We start from the raw sequence: 22,226 nt of genomic DNA, 5'->3' as shown, positions 1-22,226 counted from the left end.
CATGACACTTTCATGTTAAAATGAAACATTGGTACTGCCTCAGCTGAACTGTAGGCCTGCTTTGGGGCCTGAGTTGCTGATGCGAAGTCTCTGAATCTGCTACTCTCAGTTTCATTCAATAACAAGGGGGGTACAATGCAAGTGTTTTAGCTGTTTGCACCTTTATCATTAAAAAAAAATTACCCTCCTGTAGGCTCATGTTCCAAATACTGATTCACTCTGGTTTGGCTGATCCTTGGGAGCTCTGAAAATAATACCCAAGAACGTAGCTTGTGCAGATCCTATGATTTATTGTCCTGATTTGAACCACTCCTGCCAATATTGGCTCCAAGTAAACTTATGAAGGATCGCCTCAGCTCAGTCCTCGTCAAGACTCTCAACGATAATAGCCTCTTCTCTTAGTTTTTTATGACCTTGCAATGCTAATGGGCTTAATCTTGACTTATTTTAATATTGCTGTTGTGCAGTATGTAAATATATTTTCCTTACAGTTGCTTGTTTGGACCCTTCTATCCTCGCATAAGGCATTCAAGAGTTCCAAATACAGCAAGTTGAATAATATTCCAGCTGGAAGTTCTCGCTTCTAGTAAATGCTACTGCCCATTATCCGACTCTCTACTGAGCCATATCTTAGGTGTGCTTTGTAAAACTGTTGCAGTGAAGCAGAAATTGAGATGGCCTCCTCATATTGCTTCACTGGCATCGAGCCAATTCCTTCCATAACATTCAAAGGGACCCAAGGAAGAACTAAACATTAAATGGCTCCCATGGAAGTACATCCCCCGCCCCCCCGACTCCCTTGTAATTTTTCTCAGCTTCCAAGAGATCCATGAAACGGTCAAATTAAACCTAAACGCATTTGTCTGAAGGCAAAAACGCATTTGTCTGAAGGCCTAACAGTCATGAATTCCTAATTCACCTGTAAGGACTCAATTTAATCCACGGCATTATAAAAATCTAAACTCTTGTTACCGTAAAATAATTCCACTCGTCTAATATAACCAATTTTAAACTGTGGTACAGGCCAGCATTTTCTTTTGTGAAGGCAACACTATGATCTTATTTTACCACAGCTGAATCTCTCCATTCAACATGCCAGCCCTACCTAAGACACTGGGTGACCTACGCCTGTCCTAAAGTAATTTCTAAACCTGGGCACAAGGACATACGTCATTGCTGTCGAAGAATAACACTCCTTACAACCATCCCAACCCCTCTAAAAGGCAGCAGCTGATATAGTGTCTTGGTAGTTCCTACAGTGATGTGAAGAGATCATTAGCTCAGTGAGCGAAGCTCTCGAACACATCCATATTCCGTCGTCCCAATATGCATTGTTTAATATTTATTTTTCAACTTATTTAACTTGAAACTACTTTGCACTTATTAATCATAAACACCGTGACAAACTCAAATAAAACTTAGATTATGAAAACTGAAACCAAACATAAATCCTTCAAAGGCCAAGAGGCACTAGTATCTCTGTGGGAACTGAGGAGAAATGATGTGATTGGGATTACAGAGACGTGGCTCCAGGATGATCAGGGCTGGGAACTCAACATCCATGGGTATTCAACATTCAGGAAGGATAGAATAAAAGGAAAAGGAGGTGGGGTAGCATTGCTGGTTAAAGAGGAGATTAATGCAATAGTTAGGAAGGACATTAGCTTGGATGATGTGGAATCTATATGGGTAGAGCTGCAGAACACCAAAGGGCAAAAAACGTTAGTGGGAGTTGTGTACAGACCTCCAAACAGTAGTAGTGATGTTGGGGAGGGCATCAAACAGGAAATTAGGGGTGCATGCAATAAAGGTGCAGCAGTTATCATGGGTGACTTTAATATGCATACAGATTGGGCTAACCAAACTGGAAGCAATACGGTGGAGGAGGATTTCCTGGAGTGCATAAGGGATGGTTTTCTAGACCAATATGTCGAGGAACCAACTAGGGGGGAGGCCATCTTAGACTGGGTGTTGTGTAATGAGAGAGGATTAATTAGCAATCTCGTTGTGCGAGGTCCCTTGGGGAAAGAGTGACCATAATATGGTCACACATTAGGATGGAGAATGAAACAGTTAATTCAGAGACCATGGTCCAGAACTTAAAGGCAGCTAACTTTGAAGGTATGAGGCGTGAATTGGCTAGGATAGATTGGCGAATGATACTTAAGGGGTTGACTGTGGATGGGCAATGGCAGACATTTAGAGACCGCATGGATGAACGACAACAATTGTACATCCCTGTCTGGCGTAAAAATAAAAAAGGGAAGGTGGCTCAACCATGGCTATCAAGGAAATCAGGGATAGTATTAAAGCCAAGAAGTGGCATACAAATTGGCCAGAAATAGCAGTGAACCTGGGGACTGGGAGAAATTTGGAACTCAGCAGAGGAGGACAAAGGGTTTGATTAGGGCAGGGAAAATAGAGTACGAGGGGAAGCTTGCAGGGAACATTAAGACGGACAGCAAAAGTTTCTACAGATATGTAAAGAGAAAAAGGTTGGTAAAGACAAACGTAGGTCCCCTGCAGTCAGAATCAGGGGAAGTCATAATGGGGATCAAAGAAATGGCAGACCAATTGAACTAGTACTTTGGTTCGGTATTCACTAAGGAGGACACAAACAACCTTCCGGATATAAAAGAGGTCAGAGGGTCTAGTAAGGAGGAGGAACTGAGGGAAATCCTTAATAGTCGGGAAATTGTGTTGGGGAAATTGATGGGATTGAAGGCCGATAAATCCCCAGGGCCTGATGGACTGCAGCGCAGAGTACTTAAGGAGGTGGCCTTGGAAATAGCGGATGCATTGACAGTTATTTTCCAACATTCCATAGACTCTGGATCAGTTCATATGGAGTGGAGGGTAGCCAATGTAACCCCACTTTTTAAAAAAGGAGGGAGAGAGAAAACAGGGAATTATAGACCGGTCAGCCTGACCTCAGTAGTGGGTAAAATGATGGAATCAATTATTAAGGATGTCATAGCAGCGCATTTGGAAAGAGGTGACATGATAGGTCCAAATCAGCATGGATTTGTGAAAGGGAAATCATGTTTGACAAATCTTCTGGAATTTTTTGAGGATGTTTCCAGTAGAGTGGACAAGGGAGAACCAGTTGATGTGGTGTATTTGGACTTTCAGAAGGCTTTCGGCAAGGTCCCACACAAGAGATTAATGTGCAAAGTTAAAGCACATGGGATTGGGGGTAGTGTGCTGACATGGATTGAGAACTGGTTGTCAGACAGGAAGCAAAGAGTAGGAGTAAATGGGTACTTTTCAGAATGGCAGGCAGTGACTAGTGGGGTACCGCAAGGTTCTGTGCTGGGGCCCCAGCTGTTTACATTGTAGATTAATGATTTAGACGAGGGGATTAAATGTAGTATCTCCAAATTTGCGGATGATACTAAGTTGGGTGGCAGTGTGAGCTGCGAGGAGGATGATATGAGGCTGAAGAGTGACTTGGATAGGTTAGGTGAGTGGGCAAATGCATGGCAGGTGAAGTATAATGTGGATAAATGTGAGGTTATCCACTTTGGTGGTAAAAACAGAGAGACAGACTATTATCTGAATGGTGACAGATTAGGAAAAGGGGAGGTGCAACGATACCTGGGTGTCATGGTGCATCAGTCATTGAAGGTTGGCATGCAGGTACAGCAGGCGGTTAAGAAAGCAAATGGCATGTTCACCTTCATAGCGAGGGGATTTGAGTACAGGGGCAGGGAGGTGTTGTTACAGTTGTACAGGGCCTTGGTGAGGCCACACCTGGAGTATTGTGTACAGTTTTGGTCTCCTAACTTGAGGAAGGACGTTCTTGCTATTGAGGGAGTGCAGCGAAGGTTCATCAGACTGATTCCCGGGATGGCGGGGCTGACATATCAAGAAAGACTGGATCAACTGGTCTTGTATTCACTGGAGTTCAGAAGAATGAGAGGGGATCTCATAGAAACGTTTAAAATTCTGACGGGTTTAGACAGGTTAGATGCAGGAAGAATGTTCCCAATGTTGGGGATGTCCAGAACCAGGGGTCACAGTCTAAGGATAAGGGGTAAGCCATTTAGGACCGAGATGAGGAGAAACTTCTTCACCCAGAGTGTGGTGAACCTGTGGAATTCTCTACCACAGAAAGTTGTTGAGGCCAATTCACTAAATATATTCAAAAAGGAGTTAGATGTAGTCCTTACTACTAGGGGGATCAAGGGGTATGGCGAGAAAGCAGGAATGGGGTACTGAAGTTGCATGTTCAGCCATGAACTCATTGAATGGCGGTGCAGGCTCGAAGGGCTGAATGGCCTACTCCTGCACCTATTTTCTATGTTTCTATGTTTCTAAATCTCATTAAGGGCACCGCATAAATTAGATCTGCTCGAACTTATAAATCCAGCCTATGTAGTCTTGCAAATACCAGTACAGTTTGCACTGTAAAGTGAAACATTTTATACGTGACAATGCATAAAGAGTTGAAAATGTAAAGATTAGGTTCTCCACAAGGTACTTGGCTCATTGGAGAGAAACATTAGCTGCCTGCACTCTCCACTGTGCCTTATTAATCCTACACATGTTTGAACCAGATGTCACTTCTTTTACTTTCACCTTCACATTAATTCATCCTCATTCTTAAGCAACTGGAGTAATTTTTGTTACACTACTGTTAAACTAATGATGACTGCAACGACTCTGCAGTTCATTAGTCCCAGGGTTATCACAAATCATGGCAAAAACAGAACCCAGCCTTGTTAAAAGGGTGTAATGTAGAGCATGCGTCTTAAAAGTGCAGAAAGGCCAGAAATATGCAACTAAAAGGTGGTGTCTGGTACAACAGAAGTTGGCAGGGTCTAAAAGGGGTTTCAGTCTGAAAAGTGGTTTCACACCTGTTATAAAGACAAACAAACCACTGAGTTAATTCACTGTACATCCCAATGGGAATAATACACCTGCATGCAGTATTATTTGGTCACTGAATCTACTAATGCAACAGATGTTTCACCAAAACATTTCTCACTGCATAAATGGAATATAACAAATATTATTATTCCATTAAGTAATCACCTTTGGGACTTAAGGGGGTGCACTCGCATGCCAGAAGTTTAAAAAAAAATGTATTCACAGGATGTGAGCGTCACTGGCAAGGCCAGCATTTATTGTCCATCCCTAAATGTCCTTGAGAAGGTGGTGGTGAGACGGCTTCTTGAACCGCTGCAGTCCGTGTGGTGAAGGTACTCCCACAGTGCTGTTCGGGAAGGAGTTCCAGGTTTTGACTCAGCAATGATGAAGGAACAGTGATATATTTCCAAATTAGGATGGTGTGTGACTTGGAGGGGAACTTGCAGGTGGTGGTGTTCCCATGTGCCCGCTGCTCTCGTCCTTCTGGGTGGTGGAGGTCACGGGTTTCGGAAGTGTGAGGCCAAAACCAGTTTGCACCAACATTTAGATTTTAAATCAGGTGTCAGTTTTCAACCCGACTCTGAAACGAAGTGAGACTGCCTCCCCGAGAATGTCCGCGCTGCTAGAGTCAGGCTGGGCCCTGCTACCGGATTCAGGCTGAATTTACATTATAACATCAGCCTTGGCGAGAAGCCGAGCTGAAAATGATTCCTATGATATGCAATTACCCAGTATTATAGATTGACTGTATTTCAATACTTCTGGGATTTCTCTAGTCCTTCTAAAATTTTCTTTTTACAGGAGTCCATTTTTTTCCCCCCAATTATTTGTTCTTGGGATGTGGGCGCCTCTGACCAAGCAATATTTATTGCTCATCCCTGAGGGCAACCATGCAATGTCGGCCAAGAGTTACTTGTAGGCCACAGCAGGTCAGGCAGGGGTGTGGCAGGTTCCCATCACTGAAAGATATTAGTGAACCGGTTGGGTTTTTACAACAATCTAGCAACTTGCATAGCCTTTCTTTCTCGTGCCAGCCCACAAATTAGCAGATTAATTTCATTCAATTTCATAATGTGACACTCATCATAGGCAGTCCCTCGGAATCGAGGAAGACTTGCTTCCACTCTAAAAATGAGTGCTTAGGTGGCTGAACAGTCCAATACGAGAACCACAGTCCCTGTCACAGGTGGGGCAGATAGTCGTTGAGGGAAAGGGAGGGTGGGACTGGTTTGCCGCACGCTCTATCCGCTGCCTGCGCTTGATTTCTGCATGCTCTCGATGATGAGACTCGAGGTGCTCAGCGCCCTCCCGGATGCACCTCCTCCACTTAGGGTGGTCTTTGGCAAGGGACTCAGGGAACTTGACACAGTAGGATTTGAACTCACGACCTTGGGTTGTGAGTCTAGTACCACAGCTGCTCGGCAACGATACCCATAATTTCACTTGAAGCTATTTTAGAATCTTACACAACAGTGACATTGTACAGTATTTAATTAAGTATCCTGATTATAGAGGGGTTACTGTGCATATGCTCGCAGTAATTGTCTGGATAATTTCAACATTAATTACAGAGTAGAAATGTGTCGACACATATTTCATCACCGGCACGAGGGAAGCTAATTTTCAGAACCATCTGCGTCTTGAGAATTCCGTCGCTCATTAGGCAAGAAGAAAATGAAAGAAGCTGCCTGGGGCTGGAGCTGAACCCAGATTCCCACAGGTAAAAGGAGTCTGCTAATCCACTCTATCATCGTTTTTTCATACACCCTGACAGAATGTACCTTTAATTTACTCCGTTTTAACCATAATTTAGTCAGAAAACCCTACTGATCCTGAGGCTCCTCTGCAAACAGAGTCACTGATAAACTATAACTTGTACAAGTGAAAAGCTCTCCACCCATGTGATCGCAAGTCCCACCTCTGATCTTCATGCATTTTTCTTATGGAATGAAAGGAAAAAGACTTTCATTTATATAGTGCCTTTCACAACCACCAGCCATCCCAAAGTGCTTTACCGCCAGCGATATACTCTTTGAAGTGTAGTCACTGTTGTAATGTAGGAAACGCGGCAGCCAATTTACACAGGGTAAGCTCCCGTAAACAGCAATGTGATGATGACCAGATAATCTGTTTTAGTGATGTTGGTTGAAGGATAAATATTGGCCAGAACACCAGGGAAAATTTCCCTTTCTCTTCTTCAAAATAGTCCATGGTATATTTTACATCCACCGGAGAGAGCTGACGGAACCTTGGGTTAATGTTTCATCGAAAGACGACAGCTCTGACAGTGCAGCACCCTCAGCACTGCACTGGAGTGTCAGTCTTGATTTTTGTGCTCAAGTCTCTGGAGTGGAACTTGAACCCAACCTTCTGACTTAGAGGCGAGAGTGCAACCTATTAAGTCACAACTAGTGGTCGTGAAAGGTGCTATGTACACCAATGTTGTGAAGTTACTGCAACATTCTTGATCAAACAACTTGACTCTTGCTCTCCCAGGCCCAGCTTAAGATGCACCAACAGCAGTTCTCTGAAAAGGACTCTGAATCCCAGGTTCAGCTACTGCAAAGTGGCAATATTCATTTCCACGACGTTGGGAGCAATTGAATTCAGTGATCAATCAATCAGCACTTTCTAAATAACAGCTATCTTGTTCTCAGCGCCAAACACTAATTAGGGGATTAAACCAGAAAATAGTAGTGATACACATCAAGTCAGTCAGCATCTAAAGGCAGAAATAAGAGGTTAATGTTTCAGGCAAAGAACATAAACGTAAGAACATCAGAAATAGGAGCAGGAGTAGGGCATTCGGCCTCTCGAGCCTGCTCCACCATTCAATAAGATCATGGCTGATCTGATCTTGGCCTCAACTCCACTTTCCTGCCCATTCCCCATAACCCTCGACTCACCTCATAGTTCAAGAATCTGTCTATCTCAGCCTTGAGTATATTCAATGTCTCAGCCTCCACAGCTCTCTGGGATAGAGAATTGCAAAGATTCACAACCCTCTTGAAAGAAATTCGTTCTCATCTTCGTCTTAAATGGCAGACCCCTTATTCTGAAACTATGCCCCCTAGTTCTAGATTCCTCCACGTGGGGAAACATCCTCTCAGCATCTACCCGGTCAAGCTCCCTTAATAAGATCACCTTCTTCTAAACTCCAATGAGTATAGGCCCAACCTGCTCAACCTTTCCTCATAAGACAACGCCTTCATACAACGAATCAACCAAGTGAACCTCTCTGAACTGCCTCCAATGCAAGTATATCCCTCCTAAAATAAGGAGACCAAAACTATACGCAGTACTCTCGGTGTGGTCTCACCAATGCCTTGTAGTTGTAGCAAGACTTCCCTTTTTCTATACTCCATCCCCCTTGCAATGCAGGCAAACATTCCATTTGCCTTCCTAATTTACTTCCTGTGTCTGCATGCTCAATTTTTGTGCTTCATGTACGAGAACCTTTGCTACAACAGTATTTATACATAGGTTCCCTACCTGCATTGTAAAAATCTCTTCAGTGAGAAAGGAACAGAGGAACAGGATTGGCCATTTAGCCCCTCGAGCCTGTTCCGCCATTCATTGAGATCATGGCTGATCTGCGATCTAACTTCATATACCCTAAAATGTTTGGTTGACAAAACACCCATCAATCTTAAGATTTAAAATTAACAAATGCTATTAATTTTCCAACTAGACTTCCATTGTTCCAATAATATGAAGTATGAAATTGTTATTCTATGCTCATCCTAATACAACTAAACAATTAGGAGTTGAACAGAAAAGGACTGTAACCTTGCAGGGACTTCACAGATGCAACACTGTGCTGTCTGATAGCAAGATAATAAGGACAGAAGAGAAAATGATCAATGCCTCTCGACTCAAATAGCACACAACAAGCCTGTCACGGAGCTCCAGTCAGTATACACCTACCCTCAGCTCCAGTCAGTATACATCGACCCTCAGCTCCAGTCAGTATACACCGACCCTCAGCTCCAGTCAGTATACACCGACTCTCAGCTCCAGTCACTATACACCGACCCTCAGCTCCCGTCAGTATACACCGAGCCTCAGCTCCCGTCAGTATACACTGACCTTCAGCTCCCGTCAGTATACACTGACCCTCAGCTCCCGTCAGTATACTACATTTATATTTATTGATCCAACCAAGATTTTTAAAATTACTCAAAACTTTAAAGCATCCAGCCAAGTGATGCAGTTGGTGTCAGTGCCTTGTGCTCAGCCAGCAGTCCATTCCTGTGCATACTGTTAATTCCCACACACCGAAGATATGATTTAAGCCATAATGCCAGACAGAGGACCGGTCAATCCTCACAAGAAAGGGTTCTAAACCAGAAGAGTAAGTCAATACACACTGCTTTTCCATAGCTCCCTGTAGACAGCTGAGAAACAGTATAAGCAGATGGTGATGGGAATATTTTTTGGTACATCGGAAATAGGCTGGGGCATGGGGGAAGTGAAGAAGAACTTTTTTTTTTTAAGCGGGAGAAAATTACTCTTATTGGATGTTATGACAAGCATAAATCAAAGATCTACACATGTGTAGCTATATAATGCAACAATAATCTTCAGAAGTATGCAGGATATCTCTTTTACAGATGTGTGACAACAGGTGGTTATTTTTAAATCTTCCACACGTGGAGAGAATATTCAGGGCATCCAAGAAATAGAGCCCTTAAACCTGGTCCACCAAGACTAACTTGCAATGTTTTGAAAGGACATAATGCACGTTTCAGACGTGGCGACTCGGAGCTTTGGGAAGAACAATGGAGAAACTCATTGTGTGGAAATCCAACACAAATTTGGAGGTGGAAAAGGACATGGGCATCAGTGACTCGATTACTGATAAGGAACAGAAAGTGTCAGTAACTGGGAAACGCTGTGTGTGGTGGCCACTGACTATTGGCATTTTAAAATGCCTAAACAGGATTCACGTTGTTAATGTATAATGTGAAGATGCCCCACTTTGTCCTGTTCACACTACTCATAATGGATGCGGAGAAGAATTCTGGTGGCTCCTGCTCACACCAATCATCAACGATGCAGGAGAGCGTACATTTTGTAATATGAAATTTGACAAAGGCACCAAACTAGGTGGTGGACTGCTGAGTATGAGATTGATGGCATTTAAAGAGCACTTAAGTGGCTGGGCAAACAAAATGACAACTCATAAGTAATTTTTCTATGGTATGGACAAAATACAGAAGATTGAACTATAGGATGCAATGTTGAAACACTATATTCCAAAAGATATTGACGCTTCGGAAATGGTTCAGCGAATATTGATGATTCTGGGACTTGGATCTTCAGGTCATCGCCTCTCCCCCGCGCCCCCCCCCCGACCCCTTGTGCCTCCCCCCCACCGACCCCACGCTCCCCCACCGACCCCATGTCCCCCCCACCCCCATTATAAAATCCACTCCTGACCCCGTTGCGCTCTCCTATGACCCTCCCATCTTTAACCTCGCTCGCCTCTCTAAAGGTTCTTCAATACAACATTGTCACCCAGCTCCATGATCTCCTCTTCCATCACTCCCTGTTCAAATCCTTTCAATCTGGAAACTGCCGTGATTAAAGTCACCAGTGACATGGCGATGGTTTCTGCTCTAAACCCCTGCATTATTCCGTCCTTTTCCTCCTTAACTTGTTGCCCCTTGGTGACATTATCTGTAGGCATGGAGTTAATGTCCACGAGGTAGCCTCAAGGCATTCACCTCTACCTATCAGCATCAGATTAATTGTTTAACACAATGTGTTGGATATGCCAGTATTTTCATCAACTTTACACTGGTAAGACCAAACCAATACTGATTGAAGCCGACTAACAAGTTCAAGCTCATCACCTTCTGCCCCCCGCCACCAAACCCCTTGCCCCCTGATTATTGGCTCAGTCAACTGTGCATAAGTTCAATATCCTGTTCAGCTTCAAGCTGAGCTTCAAACCACAAATCCATCACCAAGATCACTTATGTCCACCTCGGTCCATACTTCATCCAACCCACTGCTGAAACTCTTGTCCATGTTTTTGTCAACTCCAGGCTCAATTTCTCCAATGCCTCCTCTATAACGCCTCAAACTTCTTCAATTCCATCTGGTCCAAACTCCATTGCCTGTAATCTGTCCCATTGCCCATCAGCCGCGTCCTGGCCAACCTCAAACGGCTCTCTTGTACCACATATATTCAATTCAAAGTCCTCACTCTAATGTACAAGTCACTCCGTGGTTTCAATCCACCTATCTCAACAACCATCTCCAACCCAACACCACAGCCGATGCCCTTCAGTTTTCTGTTTCTGGCCTCCTGTGCACCCCCACTTCGTCTTCTCCGCCACGGTTAATGGAGGTTTCAGCTGTCTCAGCCCTATCCTTCAATTCTCTCGATAAACCAACAGCCTTGACCCTTCTCTTCCTATTTTCAGAGGCCTCAAAGCCTATTTCTTTGATCATGCCTTCAGTGCCTTTACCTAGCTTTACTATAACTGCTTGTTGTCAATTTCTCCTTCGTGAATTGCTGTGGGATATGTGGTACATGAAATGCACAAGCCACATACAAATCATTGCGTTTAAATCCAACTTGTTCTCATAAAATAAAAGCACTGAGCAGGTTCATGATCAGTCTTCAAAATGGACATGCATCTGGATAAAATAGATGGAAAAATTCTAATTATCGTGGACTTGGTGAAGAACGCGAGGAGAGAAGTACATTTTCCCATGTAGTAGTTATAACACCATGTTCATTATCTTCTGAATAAATAACTAACAGCTTTTGAGAAATGAGGTTCTGTAAAATACAATGGTTTGCATGCTGCTGGGACCACAAACTGAAGAAAACAGAAATGCAAGGCTGAATAACGCAGTTTATAACATTAGCTGGATATAGCTATTGATGTTTTCTGCCGTTACCTTTGGAGACGGACAGAAATTAAGCACAGACGATATTGAACATGGAAGGCTAAAAGAAGCAGCAGCCAGGGTTATTGAATAAGCTTTGAGAACTTTTGACTCCATTGCAGCACTCGCCTGCAATAACATTAGAAACATAGAAAATAGGTGCAGAAGTAGGCCATTCGGCCCTTCGAGCCTGCACCACCATTCAATAAGATCAAGGCTGATCATTCCCTCAGTACTCCTTTCCTGCTTTCTCTCCATACCCCTTGATCCCTTTAGCCGTAAGGGCCATATCTCCCTCTTGAATATATCCAATGAACTGGCATCAACAACTCTCTGCGGTAGGGAATTCCACAGGTTAACAACTCTCGGAGTGAAGAAGTTTCTCCTCATCTCAGTCCTAAATGGCCTACCTCTTATCCTAAGACTATGTCCCCTGGGTCTGGACTTCCCCAACATCGGGAATATTCTTCCCGCATCTTACTTGTCCAGTCCCGTCAGAATCTTATACGTTTCTATGAAATCCCCTCTCATCCTTCTAAATTCCAGTGAATAAAGGCCCAGTTGATCCAGTCTCTCCTCATATGACAGTCCAGCCATCCCTGGAATCAGTCTGGTGAACCTTCGCTGCACTCCCTCAATAGCCAGAATGTCTTTCCTCAGATTAGGAGACCAAAATTGAACACAATATTCCAGGTGAGGCCTCACTAAGGCCCTGTACAACTGCAATAAGACCTCCCTGCTCCTATACTCAAATCCCCTAGCTATGAAGGCCAACATAACATTTGCCTTCTTCACCGCCTGCTGTACTTTCAATGACCGATGAACTATGACACCTAGGTCTCGTTGCACCTCTTCTTTTCCTAATCTGCCGCCATTCAGATAATATTCTGCCTTTGTGTTTTTGCCCCCAAAATGGATAACCTCACATTTATCCACATTATACTGCATCTGAAAATGCTAGCTTTCTTTCATCAAATGTGGATAGTTTTAGACCGCGTCTTAGAACCGGTGCCATGTGCAACTATCGATGGACCCAACATTGAACAAAGCCATGTTAAAAGCAGCAGCAAGGCTATGACTCTCAAGCTATTAAACTAGTTGACTTGCCAATTCCACAGAAAAATGCCATCTAAACAACTGCTAACGCAAATTCCCTCCTTCCAACACACTGCTGATTGAGTGTATGATCATCATCATAGGCAGTCCCTTGAAACGAGGATGACTTGCTTCCACGCCAAAAAAGGATGAGTTCATAGGTGTTTCAATGAAGGACCTAATATTCCAGGTCCTGAACTACATGTTGAATGGTGGAAGATGCCTGTGCGTGGATTTTTTTAACGTGTGGTGGCCAGAGCTCGGTCTTGGTCCAGTGGCAAGAGTTATCCAAGACGACAGGAGACCAGCTCTGCTGCATGGACCTAGTGCGCACACATATCGCAGTGTGGGCTGGCCCGTGATGCCCCCGAACTCACACTTCTCCTAGGCCCCCATCACATCCCTTCACAGCCTCTCACCGCTCCTGCTGTACCTGCCCATGCTCCAATCACCGAACTGGACCTTGATGACATCACTCTTCGCTGCCGTCGCCCTCCTGCACCAGCTCGTGCTGCTCCCTGGAGTAGTATGCATTCATGCTGCTCCCGGGCTGCCGCACCTCCACTCCTTTTATGGCCCCGACCTGCCGCTGATGTTCTCACGCAGGTCAAGGCCTCCACACTGCTCCCAGGCTGCCAAACCTCTGCTCCTTTTATGGCCCCGACCTGCCGCTGATGTTCTCATGCAGGTCAAGGCCTCCACACTGCTCCCAGGCTGCCAAACCTCTGCTCCTTTTATGGCCCCGACCTGCCGCTGATGTTCTCACGCAGGTCAAGGCCTCCACACTGCTCCCAGGCTGCCAAACCTCTGCTCCTTTTATGGCCCCGACCTGTCACTGGTGTTCTCACGCTGTATGGTGCAGTACATTTAAAAAACACGTGATGATAATTTCAATTTATCAGTTTAATTTGGCGCATCCAAGTTCAATTTAATCAACGCAACTTATGCAAACACCCTGAGAACAATGACTGACGAAAATGTGCTGGCAATGAACATTTGACATGTTACAGTTCCTGTAATTAATACAAACTGACCAAGACAGGCAAACGAATCTGAGCTGCTCAGTGATCTTGTTCACCTCCCATTGCTCACAACTGTGCACAGATATCAGAGTGGCCTGCTGACTATTATCAAGTACATCTTAATCCCAGTGTTACATAAGACATAGGTTTTTAAACACTGTGCTCTTCATCATCCACTACCAGCGAATTACTATTGAGGGATAAAAGAAAGAAATCAACAGATGTAAGATTTTGTCAAAAGTTTAATTTTTCATTTTTTCAGCACTGTTAAAATGACTTCACTGCGGTGTTGCATATTTTCCATCTACCTAGCCAATTCCACTTTCTGTTGTTTACCTACCCAACTCAGTCTGTGCTCGACATATTGAGAAATAACAACATTGTTTGGCAGTGTTTGCTTCCAACTTCAAACAGTACTTTGGCTTCCAGTTACAACACAAATCATTCTTAATGACAGTATAAGTTACTCCTACCCACAAATAACTAAAATACTGGATTCGGTGCACAGTAGACCGCTTCTGCCAAATTGGAAGATACTTTTGCAGTTTATAAATTCAAAGCAATACTCATTTGGTGCACTGGCAACAAAATCACTTTTCTAACAATCACCATCATAGGCTTCCACTCATAGAATGAGTCCTTAGGTGGCTGAACAGTCCAATACGAGAGCCACAGTTCCTGCCATAGGTGGGACAGAGTGTCATTGAGGGTAAGGGAGGGTGGGACAGGTTTGCTGCCTGCCTTCCGCTGCCTGCGCTTGTTTTCTGCATGCTCTCGGCGATGAGACTCGAGGCGCTCAGCGCCCTCCCAGATGCACATCCTCCACTCAGGGTGGTCTTTGGCCAGGAACTCCCAGGTATCAGTGGGGATGCCGCACTTTATCAGGGAGGCTTTGAGGGTGTCCTTGTAACGTTTCCTCTGACCACCCTTGGCTCGTTTGCCATGAAGGAGTTCAGAGTAGAGCACTTGCTTTGGGAGTATTGTGTTTGGCATGCGGACAATGTGGCCTGTCCAGCGGAACACTTCGGCAGAAAAAAAATCAAAGAGCAAGTTATTATTTAAATGGAGAAAAATGCAAAGTGTTGCAGTACAGCAGGACCTGGGGGTCCTGGTGCATCAAACACAAAAGGTTAGTATGCAGGTACAGTAAGTGATAATAAGAACATAAGAAATAGGAATAGGAGTAGGCTAAATGGCCCCTCGAGCCTGCTCCGCCATTCAATAAGATCATGGCTGATCTGACCATGGACTCAGCTTCACTTTCCCGCCCGCTCTTCATAACCCCTCATCCCCTTATCGTTTAAAAAACTGTTTATTTTTGTCTTAAATTTATTCAATGACTCAGCTTCCACAGCTCTCTGAGGCAGCGAATTCCACAGATTTACAACCCTCAGAGAGGAAATTTCTCCTCATCTCTCTTTTAAATGGGTGGCCCCTTATTCTAAGATCATGCCCTCTAGTTCTAGTCTCCCCCATCAGTGGAAACATCCTTTATGCATCCACCTTGTCAAGCCCCCTCATAATGTTATACATTTCGATAAGATCACCTCTCATTCTTCTGAATTCCAATGAGTACAGGCCCAAGCTATTCAACCTTTCCTCCTAAGTCAACCCCCTCATCCCGGAATCAACCAAGTGAACCTTCTCTGAGCTGCCTCCAAAGCAGGTATATCCTTGGCCAATGGAATCTTTGCCTTTATTGCAAAGGGGATGGAATATAAAAGCAGGGAAGTCTTACTACAGTTTTACAGGGTATTGGTGAGGCCACACCTGGAATACTACGTACAGTTTTGGTTTCCATATTTAAAAAAGGATATACAAAGGGTGCACAATTTTGTGTGTTATAGGGCCCAAGTTTCCACATGATTCGCGCCTGATTTTTAGGAGCAACTGGTGGAGAACGGACTATTTTAGAAATCGCAATTCTCCACATTTTTTTTTCTGCAGTTCTAGTCAGGTAGAACAGTTCTAGTTTAGAACAGAATTTTTTCTTCAAAAGGGGGCGTGTCCGGCCACTGACGCCTGATTTGAAAGCTTCCACAGTGAAAACGTACTCCAAACTAAAGTAGAATGGCGCCAGTGAAGATTTTTGTAGAACTGAAAAAACCTGTTCTACACATTAAAAAATCAGGCGCAGGTTACAAATTAGGCGTCCAGAACGAGGTGGGGGGGAAGGGAACTCATTAAATTCGACAATAAATCCTTATTTATACTTCTACAAATATTATACAAATAAATCCAACCTGAATAAACATTTATAAGCCAAGAAAAGATTAAATAAACCATCTTCCTACCTGTGTGAAAGTGCTTCAGCCAGGGAGAATTCTGCAGCTGTTCGTGCTGCTGAGCGAGAGAGGGAGGGAGAGAGAGAAGGGAAGAGGGAGAGAGGGAGGGGAGAGGGAGAGAGAGAGAGGGAGGGGGAGGGCGAGAGGGAGAGAGAGGGAGGGGGAGGGGGAGGGAGGGAGAGGGGAGGGAAGAGGGGAGGGAGGGAGGGGAGGGGAGGGGGGGAAGAGAGGGGAGGGGGGAAGGGGGGGGGAAGAGAGAGGGTGGGGTCGGGGAACAGGAGCGGGTGTCGGTTCGGGGGGGGAGCGGGTGTCGGGTCAGGGGGGGGAGCGGGTGTCGGGTCGGGGAGGAGCGGGTGTCGGGTCGGGGGGAGGAGCGGGTGTCGGGTCGGGGGGAGGAGCGGGTGTCGGGTCGGGGGGAGGAGCGGGTGTCGGGTCAGGGGGAGCGGGTCTCGGGTCGGGGCGGGGGGGGGGGAGCGGGTGTCGGGTCGGGTCTCGGGTCGGGGCGGGGAACAGGAGCGGGTGTCGGGTCGGGGGGGAAGCGGGTGTCGGGTCGGGGGGGGGGGGGGAGCGGGTGTCGGGTCGGGGGGAGCGGGTCTCGGGTCGGGGCGGGGGGGGGGGAGCGGGTCTCGGGTCGGGTCTCGGGTCGGGTCGGGGGGGGGGGGGGAGCGGGCCTCGGGTCGGGTCGGGGCGGGGGGGGGAGCAGGTGTCGGGTCTCGGTCGGGGCGGGGGGGAGCGGGTCTCGGGTGTCGGGTCGGGGCGGGGGGGGGGGGAGCGGGTGTCGGGTCTGGTCAGCGGGGGGGGGGGGAGCGGGTGTCGGGTCGGGTCTCGGGTCGGGTCGTGGGGGGGGGGGGGAGTGGGCCTCAGGTCGGGTCGGGGCGGGGGGGAGGAGCGGGTGTCGGGTCTCGGGTCGGGGCGGGGGAGCGGGGGTCGGGTCGGGTCGGGGCGGGGGAGCGGGGGTCGGGTCGGGTCTGGTCGGCGGGGGGGGGGGGGGGAGCAGGAGCTGGCCGTGGGAGGAGCCTCATTCACGCAGCCCCAGTGAGGCCATTGGGCCAGGGCTAGGGGCTGCGTGCTTCGGGCCCCTCCCACACAGTTCGGCGCCTGGAGCTACTGCACTTGCGTGCCGACTGCAGCGCGCATGTGCAGAGGTCCCGGCACTCTGGCTCCGCTCCCCCACAGCTCGTGCTGGCTGCGCCGAGTGCCACAGGACCTGTAAGTCGGTGGAGAATACCGAGTATTTTTTTAGGCGCCGTTTTAGGCGCGAAAAACGGGCGCCCAGCTCGGAGGGGCGCCCGTTTTTTTTTCTTGTGGAAACTTGGGCCCAATGTTTCAAACTTGTCAATATCAATCAGCTTCACCGCTGAAAGATCTGATCTTGCTCCCAACATACCAGTAGGTCTGGGATCAGTGCCACTGGCACAACTGAGCGAATGTGAAACAATCGAGTCTTCATTCCAACTTCATCTTGAGAAAATTCAAAAGAACTCCATCCTCCTGGCAACAGACCAGCAAACAACAGTCCTGGATTTCTGTCTCACTTTTGAATATCCCTCAGGTCCACAGAATGGTTACTTTCAGACAGAAGTGACATTAACTCTGTTCCTCTCTCCACAGATGCTGCCTGACCCGCTGAGATTTCCAGCATTTTCTGTTTTTATGCCAGATTCCAGCATCCGCAGTATTTTGCTTTTGTGACTATATTAAATTTGTACAGTGGCACCTCAGCACTATAACGGTAAATTGTGTAAAACCTTAAACAAGTGTAAGACAGTTCAACAGTGGCACAAACTGCCTTGAAAAATTATAAATAGGTGTTTTGTTTTCTCTGATCATCCCTTTTGTCATTTAATCACTCCTGCCTTCCACCCCATGACAGACCTTCCCTCATGTTCTTGCCTCCCCTCTCCACTTTCCTTGCTTAAAATCTGTTACATCTCTAACTTTTTCCACTGGGCCCAAGTTTCGGGTGGAGTTGCTCCTTTTTTGGAGCAACTAGTTTAGTTTGGAGTATCTTAGAAATCGCAATTCTCGGCATTTAGTTTGCTCCAGTTCTAGGGAGTTAGTTTTAGTTTTGTTTAAGTTCAGTTTTTTTTTCAAAAGTGGGTGTGTCCAGCCACTGTTTTGCAAGTTTGAACTGCGAAAAGTTACTCCAAACTAATTTAGAATGGAGTAAGTGTCCACTTTTGTAAGTTCGGAAAAAACACAAAGGACTAAAGCATTAAACACATCACTTAAAATGGCCTAAAACCTCTTGAGATGATATATTGCCTTATATCTGCTGAATGAGGACAGTTGTTTCTCTTTTTATAAATAAGCAAGTGTAGGCTCCTGGCTGAGGCAGACACATCAACACCTAAGTGTGGCTAAGTTGATCCTTCGGAAAACATCATACCCCATTAGTTTAACCTATTACTTGAATAACTCACCTCGGACTAGATTATCTCTCATTTGGAAGAACTGTTTGGCATTAACGTGCCTCTGTCCGGGACTGACTGTTAAGAGTAACGTGGTGTAACCCACCCCTGTCTAGTCTTGAAGGTAGCCAAAGTTCCTACTAAGTGAAACATTGTACATCTTTTTACACTATTTTCTTTCATTGTCTAGTTCTTGCTGGACTTAACCGTACTGGGTGTTTCATGACCCTTAGATAACTGAACAGATTGGTGGACAAGTCTTTGATGTCTTATCTCTTGCAACTTCTACAGTGAAATGAACCTATTCCCTTAGTTATACTGCAGTAATTTCCTTCTTTTACACTCTCCCCTGCTGTGATAAAAAAAGCCAGTGTATTAACCAAACAACCTTTTTAGCTTAGTAATATATCATTAATGCCAACTAGCTTGCTTATTTAATAACCTACATGTGCCAATCCTCAGAATACAATGTTTTGACCCCGAAATGCATCCTTCTCAAAAGTTATCAGTGTCACTGAGGGGCAAAGATAGAATTTATGAGCGCACAGTTTAAACCAGCTCTTCCTACATTAGCTGTTATGACATTTTTCTGTATTAGAATAATGTAAAAACATAACTATGGGCCCAAGTTTCCACAGGATAAAAAACGGGCGCCCCTCCGAGCTGGGCGCCCGTTTTTCGCGCCTAAAACGGCGCCAGAAAAAAAACGTGCTATTCTCGAGCGCTTTGCAGCTCCTTGTCTGTTTGGCGCAGTGCCCAGGGGGGCGGAGCCTACACTCGCGCCGATTTTGTAAGTGGGAGGGGGCGGGTACTATTTAAATTAGTTTTTTTCTTGCCGGCAACGCTGCGCGTGCGCGTTGGAGCGTTCGCGCATGCTCAGTGTGAAAAAAAACATTGGCACTCGGCTATTTTTGTAGTTCTTTGTAGCTGTTTAATTTTTGAACATTTTTTAATAAAAGCACATTGCCATCAGCACATCAGCACTGAGGCTACCCTTCTCACTGTCTCCTTCCCCTCCCTCCCCTCCACAACAACAACCCGCTGTCTCCTTCCCCTCCCTCCCCTCCGCGGCAACAAACGGCTGTCTCCTTCCCCTCCCTCCCCTCCGCGGCAACAAACCGCTGTCTCCTTCCCCTCCCTCCCCTCCACTACAACAAACCGCTTTCTCCTCCGACCCCCCTCCCGCTCAGCGGCACGAACGGCTTTCTCTCCCCCCCCTCCCGCTCAGCGGCACGAACGGCTTTCTCTCCCCCCCCTCCCGCTCAGCGGCAACGAACGGCTGCAGAATTCTCCCTGGCTGAAGCACTTTCACACAGGTAGGAAGATGGTTTATTTAATCTTTTCTTTGCTTATAAATGTTTATTCAGGTTGGATTTATTTGTATAATATTTGTATAAGTATAAATAAGGATTTATTGTATAATTTAATGAGTTCCCTTCCCCCCCACCTCGTTCTGGACGCCTAATTTGTAACCTGCGCCTGATTTTTTAATGTGTAGAACAGGTTTTTTCAGTTCTACAAAAATCTTCACTTGCTCCATTTTACTTTAGTTTGGAGTACGTTTTCACTGTGGAAACTTTCAAATCAGGCGTCAGTGGCCGGACACGCCCCCTTTTGAAGAAAAAATTCTGTTCCAAAGTAGAACTGTTTTACCTGACTAGAACTGCAGAAAAAAAAATGTGGAGAATTGCGATTTCTAAGATAGTCCGTTCTCCACCAGTTGCTCCTAAAAATCAGGCGCGAATCATGTGGAAACTTGGGCCCTATATTCTTACACTTCTCCCAGCAGGTTACATGGCGATTGGGAGCAGAGGTGCGGGGTCCTTTAGGCCCCGGTTAGGGCTGGGTCGGTGTGGGGTCCTTTAGGCCCATGGTCAACGCGGGATCCTTTATGCCTGAGTTAGGTGCAGGTCGGTGCGCAGTCCTTTAGGCCCGGGTTAGGTGTGGGTCCCTTTAAGCCCGGGTTAGGTGCAGGGTCCTTTAGGCCTGGGTTAGGTGTGCGTTCCTTTAGGCCCGGGTTAGGTGCGGGGTTCTTTAGGCCTGGGTTAGGTGTGGGTTCCTTTAGGCCCGGGTTAGGTGCGGGTCGGTGCGGGATCCTTTTGGCCCGGGTTAGGTGCGGGTCCCTTTAGGCCTGGGTTAGGTGCGGGTCGGTGCGGGATCCTTTAGGCCCAGGTTAGGTGCGGGGTCCTTTAGGTCCCGGTTAGGCCTGGGTTTGTGTGGGATCCTTTAGGCCCAGGTTGATTCGGGATCTTTTAGGCCTGGGTTAGGTGCAGGTCGGTGCGCAGTCCTTTAGGCCCGGGTTAGGTGTGGGTCCCTTTAAGCCCGGGTTAGGTGCGGGATCCTTTAGGCCCAGGTTAGGTGCGGGTCCCTTTAGGTCCGGGTCGGTGTGGGATCCTTTAGGCCCGGGTTAGGTGTGGGTCAGTGCGGGGTCCTTTAGGCCCGTCTTAGGTGTGGGTCGGTGGGGTATCCTTTAGGCCTGGGTTAGGTGTGGGTCGGTGCAGGATCCTTTAGGCCCGGGTTAGTGCAGGATCCTTTAGGCCCGGGTTAGGTGGGGGTCGGTGCGGGGTCCTTTCGGCCTGTGTTAGGTGTGGGTCAGTGCGGGGTCCTTTAGGCCCAGGTTAGGTGCGGGGTCCTTTAGGCCCAGGTCGATGCGGGATCCTTTAGGCCTGATTTAGGTGCAGGTCGGTGCGCAGTCCTTTAGGCCTGGGTTAGGTGTGGGTTCCTTTAGGCCTGGGTTAGGTGCGGATCGGTGCGGGATCCTTTAGGCCCGGGTTAGGTGCGGGTCCCTTTAGGTCCGGGTTGGTGCGGGTCGGTGCGGGATCCTTTAGGCCTGGGTTAGGTGCGGATCGGTGCGGGATCCTTTAGGCCCGGGTTAGGTGCGGGTCCCTTTAGGCCTGGGTTCGGTGTGGGTCGGTGCGGGACCCTTTCGGCTTGGGTTAGGTGCAGGTCGGTGCGCGGTCCTTTAGGCCCGGGTTAGGTGTGGGTCCCTTTAGGCCCGGGTTAGGTGCGGGGTCCTTTAGGCCCGGGTTAGGTGCAGGTCGGTGCGCGGTCCTTTAGGCCCAAGTTAGGTGTGGGTCCCTTTAGGCCCGGGTTAGGTGCGGGGTCCTTCAGGCCCGGGTTAGGTGCGGGGTCCTTTAGGCCCGGATTAGGTGCAGGTCGGTGCGCGGTCCTTTAGGCCCGGGTTAGGTGTGGGTCCCTTTAGGCCCGGGTTAGGTGCGGGGTCCTTTAGGCCCGGGTTAGGTGCGGGGTCCTTTAGGCCCGGGTTAGGTGCGGGGTCCTTTAGGCCCGGGTTAGGTGTGGGTCGGTGCGGGGTCCTTTGGGCCCGGGATGGCAGCGGCACCGGGGACAGGGAGGCCACTTGGCCGGGAATGGCAGCGGAGTCATTTTCCATTTCCAGCCCAGCCTCAGCCCTTGGTCAGTTTCCATTCCCAGCATCAGCACTTCAGAGCATCCCTCGTTTCCCTGACATGAGTTTTTGGCGGAGGCCTTAAGCTCCACCCACAGAGGTTAAGGCCAATATGCACCGCGCCACATTCACAGGCAAAACTCTGAACTTTTTTTTGCTGACATAATCGGGCCACAAAAAAAAAATCAGACGTACCTCTTCAACTGTGCCGTTCTAGCGGATATCGGAA

The 22,226-nt window shown here is 47.1% G+C and overlaps 1 protein-coding gene across 1 annotated transcript in view; it reads right to left on the bottom strand.

Moving 5' to 3' along the window:
• Window positions 1-22,226, bottom strand: part of LOC139269165 (cyclic AMP-dependent transcription factor ATF-6 alpha-like) — a 686,031-nt gene that overhangs the window by 30,233 nt on the left and 633,572 nt on the right. The gene's annotated exons all lie outside the window — the stretch shown is intronic.

The sequence above is a fragment of the Pristiophorus japonicus genome, chromosome 8, assembly GCF_044704955.1.
Source record: "Pristiophorus japonicus isolate sPriJap1 chromosome 8, sPriJap1.hap1, whole genome shotgun sequence".
Taxonomy (NCBI): domain Eukaryota; kingdom Metazoa; phylum Chordata; class Chondrichthyes; family Pristiophoridae; genus Pristiophorus; species Pristiophorus japonicus.
Note: the sequence above shows the minus strand (reverse complement) of the source record. Positions and strands in the feature narration are given on the sequence as shown.